This window comes from Oryzias melastigma, linkage group LG10 (genome assembly GCF_002922805.2).
Source record: "Oryzias melastigma strain HK-1 linkage group LG10, ASM292280v2, whole genome shotgun sequence".
NCBI lineage: Eukaryota > Metazoa > Chordata > Actinopteri > Beloniformes > Adrianichthyidae > Oryzias > Oryzias melastigma.
In genome coordinates this window covers 26291527-26297605 of record NC_050521.1, presented here as the reverse complement: position 1 = coordinate 26297605, position 6079 = coordinate 26291527, and positions in this window count along the sequence as shown.

Genomic DNA, 6079 nt, shown 5'->3' with positions numbered 1-6079 from the left:
CAGAGATTATTATTATTTTTTAGAAAAAGTGTAAGTCGCTTGAATGATTTTTTTTTTCCACTCTGTTTTCCATTGTCCCAGATTTTGTCATAAATATAGTATTTGCAATACAGGGAGCTCATATTTTTCTCGCCCCTCTGTGCAGCTAAAGATTTTTTTGTGGGTGTAACTCTGGTAACAGATTGATAGATTTTCCAAATAAGTCCTGGTGATGTGAGCGAGTCCCACAGAACCACTGCTTTTGACTTTCTCTTAAATCTCTGCAGCTGACTCCCGTTTTGTTCTTTATGGCCATCTTAGGAAATAAATTGTCACAGTTGTAGACTTTTTCATATTGATCTGTGAGGCTCAGAACAGTGTTGTGAAAGTTTACTTTGCAGTTCAAAGGGAGTCGCTGCCCACTGACTTCTGTGGGCGAAACAACCAAGTAATGAATGATTACTTCTATTTTTTTTTTTTTTAATGGTGCTAAAATCACACTGAATTCTGATTCTTGTTTCCTACATGCACTTTGATACGTCTTTATTTTTGCTTTGTTCTATTTTAACAAAGCATTCTGTGCATGGACTTTTAAATGTTTTTATTGATAGAAAAACCTGACATGTTGAGACAGAAGATGAAAAAACACGCCATCAAATGTCAAGATTCACGCCGGGCAACAGTGAAAAGATAGATGATTACTTCAGTATGTAAACTCAAACAGTGGTATGAATAAATACAACTACTTTGCTTCAAATTGTAGCTGTGCAAATACTTTCTTCTTTTTCCAAACAGTTTGTTATCATGTCATCAGTTTTGACCCTTCTCAGGTAACAGTTTTTATGACTGAGTTCTTCATATTCGCTTCTCTTTTGAAGGAGTTTCTCAACTTTAACAGAGGATTTTTGTACTGTTCTCCAGCAAAAATGATCTGTGCTTCAGGGGGCCTTATTGCTTTATTATTTTGGTTTTTTTTTTCTTTCAAAGTCAGTTTATTATGAGCTTTTTTTTTTGTTTAAGTTTTTCTTAAACTGACAGATGATGGATGTTCGCTCCAAACCTTTTCTTGGATTTTTTTTTTTCAGTAAATCAGAAGGTTTGATTTAAAAAAAAAATCTGACTTATGAATATTTTTACTTGCAGTTTTCAAATGCACAGTTTCTTTTTTTTGTGGGGACTCAGATGTATTCTTGTTTGTAGCCACACTCTATAGACTTCACACACCGATGCACCAGTAATGTTATTCGGGGTGTGAGGGGCTGTAAGGGAAAATAAAACCTCCTCAGCACTTCTGCATAATTGGGAAAATAAAATACAAACTTTTTGTGTGTATGTAGTTTAAAAAAAGGACCTATAAACATGATCCCTCCCCAAAAATCCTTAGAAAACTCATATTGCCAAAACAGCAATAACTATTTCATGAAATGTTTTTTGCTCCTGAGCAACAAAAAAAGCTGCTAAAAAATGCTGAAAACAAACTAAAACTTTTTTTCCTAAAATATAAACACTTTCAAAAGAAATCTTGAGACGTCGATTATGATCTTTCAGCAAACATTTATGTGCGGAACACAAATCAATAAAACAAATTGACAAGCCTCCTTGATGGCTAAGCTTTTTTTTTGTATAAAATATTGCTTTTTCTTCCAGTCTTTTGCGTTGTTGGCCACTTCCATGACTATAGTAGTAGTTCTTTTAATTATCTCAATGATAACCATCTCATTGATGCTGGGGGCTTTCTGTGATTGAATGAGCTCTTTTAGCACAAATTTAGACCAAAATATCCAATACTGGCTTTCTTAATTAGCTACATTTTGTGTTGTTCCTGTGTATGGATAAAGCTTTTTTTTACCTAATTACAAAAAAAAAGTGAAAATCCTTCTTAAGTTAAACTTTCTGGCCCCAGAGTTTGGTTTTATTTCACTGGTTTTCTTAACAATGACTGGAAGTGGGCTCACAGAGAAACTACTGGGCTGAAAATTAATTCCAGTCAAAGGCGACAGTCCAGGAAAACCTTCCAGCACCGTTCCAGAGTCCTCTGAAAGTTTAATTTAGTTAATCAGGGATCTTCATTAGCCTTTCAGAGTTGTTCTAATAGCAGAACCCTAATGTGTAACCATTTTTAGAGTTCATTTTTGTTTGATGAATGCATGTCTACGACCGTTAATCCTTTGTACAACTAACTTCTTAAATCGTCATTTTTATAGAATATGCATAAGAAGTCAGGTCAAATATGAGTTATAGTGTTACCAAACACAAATACTGCCTTTTTTTTTCCTTCTACCTGTTGTTACCTAATTAAACTAAGATGTTAAACCTACTTTAACTAAAGGCCATCAATATTACATTTTCTCCGATTTAGTCTTTTTTTTTTCTTTAAGGAAGCTTCTAAGTCTGTTCATGAATAAAACTAAACACAAATGTGTCAAAGTCAACAAAAAATTACCATTATGTGTTTTTTTTTCTTTTCAACTTGTTTAAAGTTCATTATGCTAATTATGACATATGCTAATAACTAAAGTATATAAAACATTATAAATGCAAAAGTTTTAAAATACTTTATTCTAGACTTTTTGAACCATAGAAATATCACATTAGAATATAGAGATAACACAAGTAAGGTAATTTAAAAAAATAAACCTTAGAACTTTTATTTTTCCATAATGCTTTACTGTTCACAATTACATCAGTGAATTCTAACTTGATTCTTCCGCTTTTCTTCTCCCACATTGCATTACAGATTACAATATCGACAGTACAACACAAATACAGCAAAATCCTGTAGGATTTTCTCCCAGGTTGCAGTAATACTGCATATATATTATTGTAAATTAACATCAAAGATTTGCACTTCTTCATAAGCGCACATGCAGATGGACTAAAGCTGCATACGAAGTAAATGCATAAAAAAACAAATCTGAAAACCTCCAACTAAGTCCTAACATCACAGAAAACATCACAGAAAAAGACAGGCAGGAACATGATCTATTTACAGTGTAAGTGAGTTACATTGTAAATTTAAAGTAAACTCGATTCAGACAGAACATCAACAAAGGGGTTTGCAGATATGAACCTCAGGGCCTCCGCTCTGCTGCCAATGATGATAGCAGCAAACACACAAAGAAGGACATATACAGGGCAAATTCCCAAAGTGATAAAAGCTTCACTCCAGGCTAGCAGTCCACACTGACCCCTAAAGATAACAGCTTTGATATAGAGCTTAAATGACTGCTAATAAAAGCCTCCAGCGTTCAGAAAGAGGCTGACACTGCATGTCCTGATGTGGACAAAAGTGTCCCAGTTATGAGGCTGAACCTGCTTTTTGATCATAAGGGGAATACAGCCACAGTTCTGCCAGCGTCTGTGTGTGCTATGAAGAAAAGTTTGTGTCCTTCCTGTGAAGCACTTTGAATTTCCAGTGCTGAACAAATAAAGCTGGCTTGGCCCTTTTTCTTTTTTACTGTTCCGTCAGCGTTGACGCCCTCATAGCCACATCGCAGCTTCTAAGAGTAGTAGGTCGGATGGACGACTATGAAAACCAGATTTCTGTTTACGATGACCTGAAAGTAGACTATAAAGTTACGCTTCAACGACACGTACACAATACTTGAGATAAATGAAGCCCTCCAAAAAGCCATATTAGCTGCAGAAGAGCAACGACAGTAAGAGGAGCAACATGTCCAGAGATAGTGACACTCGGTAGCTACCAGAGACGCAACGATTCACTTTCCCCAAGAGGAAGGAGGTTCAAGCCTTGATTTTTGGGTCACGGTTTTGTTTTCGCTGAATATGATATGTAAATTGATGTTATTGTGACATTTTAGAGGATTAATAGAGAAGATTAAAAAAAAACAAGAAATATCCAGGTCGTGACTGGCTAGAGTGAAGGCCATGACAAACAAGAGGCAGACTTAACAAAAAAACTTAACAAAAACGTATGTAACATAATGCAAGTGAGTCGACATGAGCAGATCTTTCCAGTGCTTTTCTGACAACGGCTAAAGTTCTGAACAAAAATTCAAGTTAAAATCCCAGTGGTTGTCACGCATCACCTAGATCTGTGAAATTTGTTCTCTACATTTGACCCATCCCCTGGGGGAGTGGTGAGCTGCAGACATAACCGCGCTCTGGAACCATTCAGTGGTTTAACCCCCCATTTCCAACCACTTAATCCTGAGTGTCAAGCAGGAAGGCACCGGTTCCCATTTTTAGAGTCTTTGGTCTGACTCGGTCGGGATTTGAACTCACAGTCTTCCAGTCTCAGGACAGACACTCTACTACAAGGCCATTGAGCTGATAAAAACACATAAAATCCATTAAAAAAAAACATTTTTTTCTGCCCTCAACAACAAAAATATATAAAATTGTCAATATAAAAGGACAAATGGGTTTCTTTCTTAATGGGATTAAACTATAAAACCCAGATTTTAATTGTGTCACATTTGTAATGAATATGTGGCAGGAAAGCTGTGTCAGTGGATTGTGCTACTTGCCAAATATTCTTTCCCAATGCCAAACGCTGGGGCTCTCGCTGCAACGGCCAGTTGGCGTCTGGTCCGAGACCAGAACGCCACCTTTGACTTCTCTGGATGAAGTTCTGTTGTCGGACAACTTGACAGATTGTTGAACAAAATGCATCCGTTACCTCTGGTATGTGGGGCTGCAGAAACTCTCTTCAAATTCAAAACGCAAGAGTTGCAGACAGTGACTGGATCAACATATGGATGTTCCCTACAAATGTTATGAAATGGGAAATAAACAACTAAAAGTATATAACTATATAGTGCTCTGGATTTTAAAGGTAATTCGGACACGATGCTCTCTACTTTTCATTTGTTTTTATAAACACCAGATATGACGTTGAATAAATATGAACATTTCACAAAGTTTACTTACGACTCCACTGTGTTTTGATGGTGAAAACATGGATGGTTTATGCAAAAATTACATTTCAACATGTTTTTTGGTTCAAAATTGTTTGACCGCAACGTCTATATTCGCAAATCTAGTGAGCACTGATGCATGCTAGTTTTTCGCAAAGACTTCTGGGAAACTTCTAGTGTACTCCATTTTGGAATTAGATTCAGACAGCCCAAAAAAAGGTGAACGCACTATATAGTGATTAGGAGGGAATTTGAACACATTTTGGGTTTGGACATTACCAGGAGAACGGTACATTCTGGACTGCATTGTGTTGAGTGTGAAATTTGGTGGAGGAGGAATGATGGTGTGGGCTTTTTTTTCAGACCCCTTAGTTCCAGTGAAATGAACTTTGAATGCTTCAGAATACCAAAACATTTTGAACAATTCCATGCTCCCAACCATGTGGGAACAGTTTGGTGCGGCCTCTTCCTCTTCCAACATGACTGTGCACCAGTGCACAAATCAAGGTCCATAAAGACATGGGGGACAGAGTCTGGTGTGGATGGCCTGGACTGGTCTGCAGAGTCTTGACCTGAACCCCATAGAACACCTTTGGGATGAATTAAAGTGGAGACTGAGAGCCAGCAGGCCTTGTCCACCAACATCAACATGTGACCTGACCAATGTGGTTTTGGAAGAATGATCAGACATTCCAGTAAACACTCCTCAACCTTGAAGAGGACTTGTTAAGACCAGAAGAGTTGAAGCTGTAATAGCTGGAAAAGGTGGACCGGCATCATGGAACTCTACGGGTTAGGAATGGGATGGCACTTCAGCTCAAATGTGAGTTAAGCATGTGAGGCAATACTTTTGGTAATATAGTATAGATGGATAAGAAGTTGTAGCAGGCAAGGCTTTAGCAATAGTTTTCAAAATCGACCAGAAAACGTTAAAAAAAGAGGTTGTGTACTTCAATAACTTGTCATGCCGTATCACTCATCACAAACCCATTTATTTTGAAATGTTGTACTCTGATGTTGTACTTTTTGAAAATCTAGAGGATCCACTTTGCTTTTCGCAGACTAATTTCCTGCTTGTGAGATCCGCACGGGCAGATTGGCTGGCCTCAGCGGGACCTTAGTGAGAGGACGATCTGTGCTGGCTAATTATCTGTCTTTTTTGACCTACAACCATTGAAATATAGTCCTACAAAACATCTGCTGACTGTCTGATTCACTCA